This window comes from Chrysochloris asiatica, unplaced genomic scaffold (genome assembly GCF_000296735.1).
Source record: "Chrysochloris asiatica unplaced genomic scaffold, ChrAsi1.0 scaffold00194, whole genome shotgun sequence".
Taxonomy (NCBI): domain Eukaryota; kingdom Metazoa; phylum Chordata; class Mammalia; order Afrosoricida; family Chrysochloridae; genus Chrysochloris; species Chrysochloris asiatica.
In genome coordinates, this window is record NW_006408712.1 from 2770801 (window position 1) to 2780993 (window position 10193).

A 10193-nucleotide genomic window follows, 5' to 3' on the forward strand; every position below is an offset into this window, starting at 1 on the left:
TGCTTTAGTTATGGTGTTGGAGAAGATTATTAAAAGTATCATAGACTTCCAGAAGAACAAACCAATCTCTGTTGGAAGAAGTACAGCCAGAGTGCTTCTTAGAAGCCAGGGTGGCTAGACTTTGTCTCTCATTCTTTAGCCATATTATCAGGAGGGACCAGTCCTTGGAGAAGGACATAAAGCTTGATAAAGTGGAGGGTTAATGAAAAAGAGGAAGATCCTCGATGATAAGGCATGGCATAGTGGCAGCAGCAGTGGCTTCAAGCATAGCAACAGTTGTGAGGTTGGCATCGGACAGGGCAGAGTTTTGCTCTGTTGTGCATAAAATGGCTATGAGTTGGTACCGACTCGATGGCACCTAACAACAACAATAGAAACTCAAAATTTCAGATACAGTAACTCCCCCATTCTCCTCTCTCCTCACTCCCTGGAAACCACCAATCTTTTGTTTTGATGAATTTACCAATTATAGATATTTCATATAAATGGGATCATACAACATTTCTTCTTTTTCATCTGACTGAATATAATGTTTCCAGAGCTCATCCATGCTGTACCAAGTATGAGAGCTTCATTTTCCTTATGACTGAAAAATTTTCCATTGTATGTATGTACCACATTTTGCTTATCTCGTCTCCTATTGATGGACACATGGATTGCTTCCATCTTTTGGCTTCTGTGAATACTCCTTTAATGAACATTGATGTACCAATATCTTCACTTTCTGGTCTTTGGGATATTGTTCTTTGTTGATAGTTTCCTTTAGAGTCAGTTCTGACTCATAGCGACACTGTACACAGGTTCCAAGGAGCAGCTGGTGAGTTTGAACTGCCGACCTTGAGGCTCAGTGCTTATCCTACAGCTGGATCCTTTGGTAATTCTGTGCTAAACTTTTGAGGAATTGCTAACCTGTTTGCCACAGCAGCTACACCACTTAGAACTCTGTTCATTTCACTTTGCAGGGAGGTTCCCTTTTGTTCATCACTAGTTTAGTACAAATATAATACAAAACAGGTATGTAAATTTCAATTTATGATAGCCACAGTAGAAAGTAGAAAGAAGTGAAATTAATTTTATAATAACTTTTATTTAATCCAATGTATCACAAACATTATGAATTCAACATGTGGTCAGTCATTCTAAAAACTATTAGACAGATATTTTGATCTTCTTTTTTTTCATTTGCATGTTTTCAAATTCCTGTGCATGTACTACACCAACAGAAAATTCAAATAGGACTAGCCACATTTCAAGAGCTAAGAAGCCACATGTGACAAGTGGCTACTGTTGTGGGCAGTGTGTCTTGAAATAATAACAGTACTGCCAGTCTATGAAACATAGGTTTCTACCTCTGGAAAACAAAATGATTGTACATTTACAGTAGAAGAGAGAGTTCAGAAGATAATGAAGTGTAATTCTGTATTATTTCCTGTTTGCAAACAGCCTCTTAAAGATCATTGTGGAAGTTGAGTGAGGAGGTAGGGTTTGGAAATTTTGCTTTCTTCTAAACAGAGAAATGCTGTCTGGGATTTAATTGGTATAGACAAATCCTTCCGTGATGCTATATTAAGGCACACAAACAGTATGCCAAGTTTCTCAACACCCTGTGATGTTGGGAGGTACTGAGCATTTGAGGGCTTTTGATCTATGAAAGATAAGAATGCAATCATTGGTTAACTTTTCTTTTTCTTGCTTGGAATCATCAAGTATGAAGTTCAAGGATCTTTTAGGATTTTGACATCTGTAGAGCTAAGTCAGTGCTGGCATAAAGAATAAGAGAAAAGGATAGAATTCTGTGGCTTGCCATTCCTGACTCAATCTACTCTCCCTCCCTTCTTGGAAAAGAAATCTGTTACTGATAGTTTCTTAAGCCAGTTGCTGAGTGTGATGAAGATCTTCTTGGTATTAACATTGGATTGAGTTCCTAGCATCTGATTTTCACTACATGCCTTTTCCTAAAGAAATTGGAGAAAAAGCATTTAGCCATTGGCTTGTGTTAAACTGTAACCAGGTCGTGTAATTCTTTTAAACCTGAGGCAAATAAGCAGAATATCCTAGTGATGGGCCCTGAGAACTAGGTTAGCTAGATTTCTCAGGGCGGATTGCGGAGTCATTCCCTAATCCTGGCAGGGAAGTGTAGGAGGCACTCAGAAGGGACAGTTCTTCACTCTCTCATTTTCTCTTTCTCCAAGCCTCTTTTCTCTCCAGTTCCACCATTTCCCTGTCTATCCAATTGCCTCTGCTCAGATGAAGTCACTCCACTGTTTACCCAAGTGTCTGGGCTTCCACCAACACTACTGTTTTCCTGAAGCTGGCCATGGTTTTAAGGAGAAAATATGAAGATGAACAAAATTTATCTTGGATTTTTCTAATTTTTTTTCCATTGGAGGTCTTGGAGTGTGTCTCTAGTGTCAAAAATTCCTCCTAAGCAAAGTGTGCCATTCACTTGTTTACACCAAAACCCCAAAACCCACTGCCACCGAGTCGATTCTGACTTGTAGCTACCCGGTATAGGGATTCTGAGGCTGTAAATATTTACAAGAGCAGCAAGTCTCCTGTTTCTCCCATGGAGCGCTGGTGGATTTGAACTGCTGACCTTGTGGTTAGTGATCCAATGATAACCCACCATGTGTGTACATACAAGGTACAAACAACACACAGTTCGCTCTTGTCCAGTACTTTTGGGATAAAGGAATAAAATATTACCAAAAGCATATCAGGTATCAGCGAGGTAGTGGATTTTTTTTTTTTTTGAACTGGGAAGAAAGAACTACTGACTCCCGGAAATAGCACTATGTAAGTATTTATAATCTACAGAGTATAATGTTGTTGTTATGTGCTGTGGAGTCCGTTCCAACTCAGCGACCCTGTACAGGTGCGGGAGCAGAAAGCCTCCTCCTTCTCCTGCGGGGCAGCTGGTAGTTCCGAACTGCTAACCCTGAAGATAGGAGCCTGATTCTTAACCACTATGTTACCAGAGTTCCTTACAGTGTATAATAGAACAGAGCAAAGAATGAAGTTGGAGAACCAAGAGTGAAGCATGAACCTGCAATTATGATAGACTGCCACCAGGGGGCACTTCAGTGCCTTGGTTATATGACCGAATTGTCAGGTTTGCAATAATCAGAGAATAAGTTAGTCTTGTCGTCGTCTTAAAATGTAGAACTTGAAACGTATTACTAAATACAGGTTTAAAGATGATTCATATTATTGAGTTCAAATCAAAGCCTAAGAAAAAAAAGAATTGTGACTTGCCTCAGTCTTTTTCAGTGTTTTCAACGTTCGGGTTAATCTTGTTGACACGCAGTAATTTTGTTCTTTCTGACTCACACTGATTGATTTCTTATTTCGGGACCATACTCTTTTACTAGGATATGGAAGAACTTTTAAAGCGTATTTCCACAATTCCAACAACACAACAGTATTCTTCAAGTTTCTCTTTTCGTTTTCCACTGCTTCATGGAATGGAAGCAGTTGCTTTCTTTGTTATCATGTGAGGATTGTTTTGTAATTGTAACTAGGGAAAGTAGTCACAAATTGCTTTTGTAAATGAAGTACTCATAGTTTATATTTGTAAGGTGCTATAGGGTTTGGAGGGTCAAATTACTCTTAAGTTCCTTATGAAGACAAACCTGACACTCAGAAAATGTCTCTGATCTAATCTGCCTGCGATCTTATGGAGTTCCCCTAAATTTAAAGGTTAGGTATAAATTCTACAGTGTAATCAGAGTGAGGCTAGGACACACAGGGTGGATTGATTTAAGTTAATGCTGAAAGGTTGTTGTTGTTGTTAACTGCCATAGAGTCAATTTCAACTCATAGTAACCCTGTTTCCAAGACTTTCAAAATCTTGACAAAAGCAAAAAGTCTCATCTTTCTCCCGTTTGCTGAAAGGTAAAGCGATCTAAACGTTTGGCTCAGGAATTTGTGCTAATTTGGTAGGCAGTAAGGAGTTCTGGTGTGGTGCCATGGGATCAGCACTGGACTGATAACCACAAGGTTGGAAGTTCGAACCCACCAGCCACTCATTGGACGCCCTATACAGGGTTGCTATGAGTCAGAACTGACTTGACAGCACTTAACATCAACAGCGAGTCTTGGGGGACATAGTGACTCTGTACGTTAAACACTGGATTTGGTAAACAAGGTCAGCATTTGGAGCCTACCAGCCACTCGTGGAGAAAGATGAGACTTTCTGCTCCCGCAAAGAGTTTCAGCCTCAGAAACCCTATACAGCGTTGCTATGGGTTGGAAAAGACTCCTTGGTGTATTACAACCACCACAACAGGTAGTCCTGGTGTGGCACTGTAGGACAAGCACTGGATTGCTAACCCCAAAGTCAGTGGTTTAAACGCAACAGCCTCTCTTTGGAAATGTTCAAATGCTCCAACCTCTCAACAACAAGGGAGATATTAAAGAAGCGCTAATGGCACAGTGGTTAAAGCTCTCAATGCTTTCCCCATGGGAGTAAGATTTGGCAGTCTGCTTCCATAAAGGTTGCAGCCTTGGAAACCCCATAGGGGCAGTTCTGCTCTAGCCTGTGGGTTTGCTAAGAGTTAGTTGGAATCAGCTCAAATTGGTTCCGTTTGGTTTTTAGGTAGACACTGAAAGTTGTGAGTAAGAGAAAATGACATTCTTAGAGTTGTGTTTTAGCAGAAGGGAAAATGGAAAGGAGGTAAAAAATGTAAACAGTGTGGTGATGGAGGAATCTATAGGAACAGCCAGAAGATCAAATATGAAAATAAAAGTAGTAGCAAGAGCAATTTGTCATTTGTTATAGTTGTGACCATAATAATGTCACTAGTTGAGCTGGGACAATTGTTGTACATTTTCTATCTCAGAGGACTTGTGGTGTGGCTCTGGAGAACTGCATGTGAACCACAGATGGACAGTTCAAACCCACAAGCTGCTCTTGGAAATCCTACTCAGGAGCTCTATGAGTTGGAATAGACTCAGTGGCAATTAACAACATCTCAGATACAGGTTGAACCCTCATCAACATGAAGTTGTCTTTTAGACCAGGAGAAAGAACTTCTGGGCACACTGGGAAGAGGCTGTAGGCTTTATCAGTTAGGGCAAATGAAAGGAGCGGGTTGAGTAGCAGCTAAAGGGTATGTAAAGCGGTGTTGCAAGGAGAAGTCACGCTAAGGTGCACACAACAGTGTAGAGATGATGGTATTACTTAGATGATGGTTAACAGCATGAACTTTCAAGCAGAAGTGACTGAGTTCAAATTCAGTCTCCACAATTTAACTATCCACATCATCATGGATAAGGAACTCTGGTAGAATAGTGGTTACGAATTGGGCTGTGAACCTCAGGGTCAGCAGTTCGAAACTACCAGCTGTTCTGCAGGTAAAGATTAGGCTTTGTGCTCCTGTAAAGATTTACAGCCTCAGAAACCCTGTGCAGGGTCACTATGAGTCGGAACTGACTTCATGGCACATACCAACAACAATCATCATGGGTAGCATAGTCTTCATGCGTTTCCAAAAGCTAATCTGCAAAATGAGGCAATTAATAGCATCTACTCACAGCTGCTTCTGTGGAGACAGATGAGGCTTTCTGCTCCCATGTAGATACATAGTCGAGGAAACCCTACACAGGGTGGCTATGAGTTAGAGCTGACTCGACAGCACACAACAACAACATTCATAGGGTTGTTGTAAGGTTTCAATGAGATAAGGCCTGAAAGTATTTAAAACAGTGCCACAAACACAGAAATAATAGCGAAAGATTAGCTGTCAGTAGCAGTTGTTGTTGTTGTTGTTAGGTGCCATACAATGGTTCTGACCATAGCGACCACATGTATAACAGAATGAAACATCACAAAACATCACCCAGTCCTGTGCCATGCTCACATTTGTAGCTACACTTGAGCCCATTGTTGATATGCCAATGTATCTTGTTTGAGGTTTCTCTCTTTTGTACTGTCTCTCCACTTTACCAATCCCCTCCTGATAACATGTCCGATGTCTGAGAGACGAAGTCTAGCTATCCTGGCTTCTAAGGCGCATGCTGGTTGTACTTCTTCCAAAAAAAAAAAATTGTTTGTTCTTCTGGCAGTCCATGGTACCTTTAATTTTCTACTCTAACACCATAACTCAAATGCATCAATTCTTCTAAGGTCTTCCTTATTCACTGTCCAACTTTCACATGCTATGAGGCTATTGAAAATACCATGGCTTGGGAGGCACACATACCTTAGTCCTCAAACTGAAATTTTTTTTTTTTTCTTTAACACTTTAAAGAGGTCTTATGCATAAGACCTTATGTACATTTAATTAAATCAATTCGTCATTTGATTTATTGCTTGCTTCTTCCATGAGTGTTGAAGGTAGATTCAAGCAAAATGAAATCTTTGACAACTTCAATCTTTTCTCTATTTGTCTTGATGTTATTTATTGATCCGGTGGTGAAGATTTTTGTTTTGTTTTTTTACTTTGAGGTGCAGCCCATACTGAAGGCTATGGTCTTTGATCTTCATCAATAAGTATTTTAAGTCCTCTGTGCTTCCAGCAAGCCAGGTTTTATGATCTTTGTATTTCAGGTCGTTATTCAGTCTTCCTTCAGTCTTGATGCCACTGTTTTCTTCATATAATCCAGCTTCTTGGATCCTTTGCTCAGTGTACAGATTGAATAAGTAGTAGTCTCATGGAAGTTGAATCCGATTTCAAGGAGCAAATCAATGATGCTGTATGCTAAGAGGGCTTTGTGCTAAGGAGAAAGAAACAAAGACAATTGCACTCATGCATGGAGGTAAGTAATGGCATTTTGTAGCAAATGTTTTGAACAGCAGTAGTAGGAAAAGGTAGACGTTTATCTTCAAGATGTAAATTTCAATAACAATGTATAATAATAATAGTAATAACAATAAAAATAATAACATGTATTACTTCTGAAGTAGCATTCTGATGGAATTTGCTACATGTTAGGGGAAATGTTTTCAGTTTTTCTTAAGCACGTGTGTGAAGGCTGATAAAATAGTAACAAGATCTAAACGAGTAGATGTTTAACATTTACAAAATTAAGTAGTATGTTTGCCTTGTTCCGAAAAAAAATTAACAGTATAATTTGCCAAAAGGAAGTAATCTCAGTATCATGACCATGTTGAAAAGCATATTATCATGTTTAGGAACTGCAATGGCAAACACTTAAAAGTATTTTCTCAACACTGTTCACCTTGCTTATAAATACTCTGATATAATTACTCTTTATAGTCTATACTATATGTACTATAATATTTACCCTATGTTTATAATAGGTATATATCAGCGCCTTAATTATATATTTTTTTTCTTTAAGCTTTTATTGTGCATTGTGTCATAGTTTACATGGGAGTTTTGTGCTCATCCTATTGTTTTTTGCAACACTGCAATGATTACAATCCACTCCATACATCACCATTAAACAGTATTTGCTTCATCCCCCCCCTCCCCCCGCTTTTTTTTATGTACACAAAAACATCCAGAAACATATAATCATTTAAACAACCCAAGGGCACATTCTGCAAATCTGCCCCCTGGCCACCACCACACAGTCTTTCTCTTTCAATGAGTGTAGAGTCCTCAGCTGCTGTATCTCTCCATGTCATCATCTTTGCCTCCATCTCTGGCATCACTGCTTCTCTGGATAGGGTCCCACATTCTGCTCAGCTCTTCTCCCTTGATGGTCCTAGGGTCCTCTGTTCCTGGACTATAAGATTAACTACTCCCCCCTATATGTTACAAAACTTCTACCTTTACAGTTGTGACAATCACAATTAGTCATGACAAGTACTCACTATTGAATTGTAAGATTTTTATCCCCATTTCCTTTCACCAGACTCATCTAGACAAGATGAAAACTATTTAGTGGGGATTCTACCTTCCCTTGCACTCTGAAACTAAATTCCCTTTGACAACTTGTAAGCTGGTCACTTCATGCCTTTATTGCCCCCTCATTTTAGGTAGCCAGAGGAGATATGTTTGATCCTTGATGTGAAGACTCCTTCCCTCTCAGTAAGTATTTTGAGCTACTACATCTATAAGTATAGGTCAAATTCATCAAATTGTAGCAATTTACCATTGTGTCCTTTTCAAATTTCTATACCTTCATCTAGTCGAGTTCTGATCATCAAGCCATCGAAGCTAGGTCAAATGGGTACTATCTGCAAGTTTGGGTGTTCTTATGCTCCTCCCTTCACTTCATATCAGCTGGATGGTTCACTCTGGACTCTAGCTCTCCATGGCTAGGTCCTTATTCATGGACTTAGGAGTCTTCAGGTATCACCAGCCCTTCCTCTTCTCTCTCTCATCTCCTGGTCGATGGGAATCTATGAAACGTGGTTGAACTCAGCCCTTATCTTCATTGCTGACTTTCCCCCTCTTCCATGCACCTATAGACCAATGTGGTCACCAGCACTGGAAGAACAAGGTAGATAGGGAAACATTTATGTAGATTTGCATGGGCTACATGGATCAGAGGTAAATAGTAATGTATGCTCAACCTTGTAACAACAGCATGAGTGCATACAGTAGTAGCCAAGGACAACAAACATTCATAAGACAGTCAAGTATCTTAAGATTTGTTGTTAAGTGCCGTTGAGTAGATTCCAACCCATAGCAACGCTGTATAGGGTTTCCAAGGAGCAGCTGGTAAGATTACTAACCCAGTTTTACCCATGCAGATTATGCCTTGAACCCTGTATCACAGAGCCCTGTTATTACAAGGTTGAGCATGCATCACTATTTACCTCTGACCCATGTAGCCCATGCACATCTACCTAAGTGTGCTTAGGTAGAAGTGTACTTCTTGTGTACTGCCCTCCCCAACACCCAAACTATGATGTGTCTATCCCCTAACCTGTACTCTACCGCCCCTCCCTCCAACCCTTTGCAGCCAACAAAGAATTTTTTTCTTTTTTTTTAAATATGGGTGTCTTTTCTTAACTTCATATTTTTAATGCTTCCATATTCTTCTTGGATTTTCATTTTCTTGGTATGTTGCCACAAGTGTAGCAGTTCAAATCCACCAGTTGCTCTTTGGAAACCCTATACAGGTATTCTAAGTCAGAACTAACTTGACAGCACTTAACAATAGGACACATATACCTTTGTATATTTTTTTGGAGTATGAAGATCTTATAGTTTTTAGACTTGTTTCATTTAGAAAATGTAAAGTTAGGAAACTAATGCAAGCATCTTTTTTTTTTTTTTTAAGTGATTATACGAAAATCCAGTTAATTGCTTTCAGCAGTTTAGTATATTTTTTCCAGTCCTTTTCCATAAACTTTTTTTTATAGAGTTTTAGTCAGCCAATGAAAATCTTATGGATCAATATGGTCTTGTCTGAAGTAGTTAATGGGGCTGGTGCAAGGCGAGGCAGCATTTTGTTCCATCGTGCATGGGATCTTCCTCAGTTGGGGACTGACTCCACACAGCAAACAGTAACATCCATCCATTATGTGTGACTCTACATGTACACTTTAGTATAAAATTTTAGTTTCCTCCTTAGCTTCCACTACTATTGCTTTAATTATTTTACAATAATTCATTAAGTAGATAGAGTACAAGCTACTCCTTTATTCTCTTCTAGCTGGACATTAGTTTTTTGTTTCAGTATCTTAATGTTAAAAAATTACAGCATTTTACATATGTAAGGGCATAACTTTTTACATATTTAATACATACAGTTTGATTCTGAGATGTTGAACTGGGCACAAATATTTTAATAACATTTAGTATATACTGCCAAATTATTTTCCTAAAGGAAATAATACACACACATACACAACAATATATATATATATCGTTGTTGTTGTTAAGTGCTGTCGAGTTGGTTCTGACCCATAGTGACCCTGTACAGTGTTTCCAAGGCTGTGAATCTTTACGGGAGCAGAAAGCCTCATCTTCCTCCTGTGGAACAGCTGGTAGTTTCGAACTACTGACCTTAAGGTTTGCAGCCCAATTTGTAACCACTACGCTACCAGAGCTCCATGTATATGTATATGTATACATATGAGTTATCCTGGTGTGGTGCTGTGGGTTAGTGTGCCAGACTGCAAAGCCGTTTGAACTGCAGGGCCAGTGGTTCAAGCTCACCAGTCGCTCCTTGGAAATCCTATACAGGGTCGCTATGGGTCGGAACCGACTCAATGGTACACAACATACATATATGTATGTATATGTATATGTGGGCATGTTGTTGTTGTT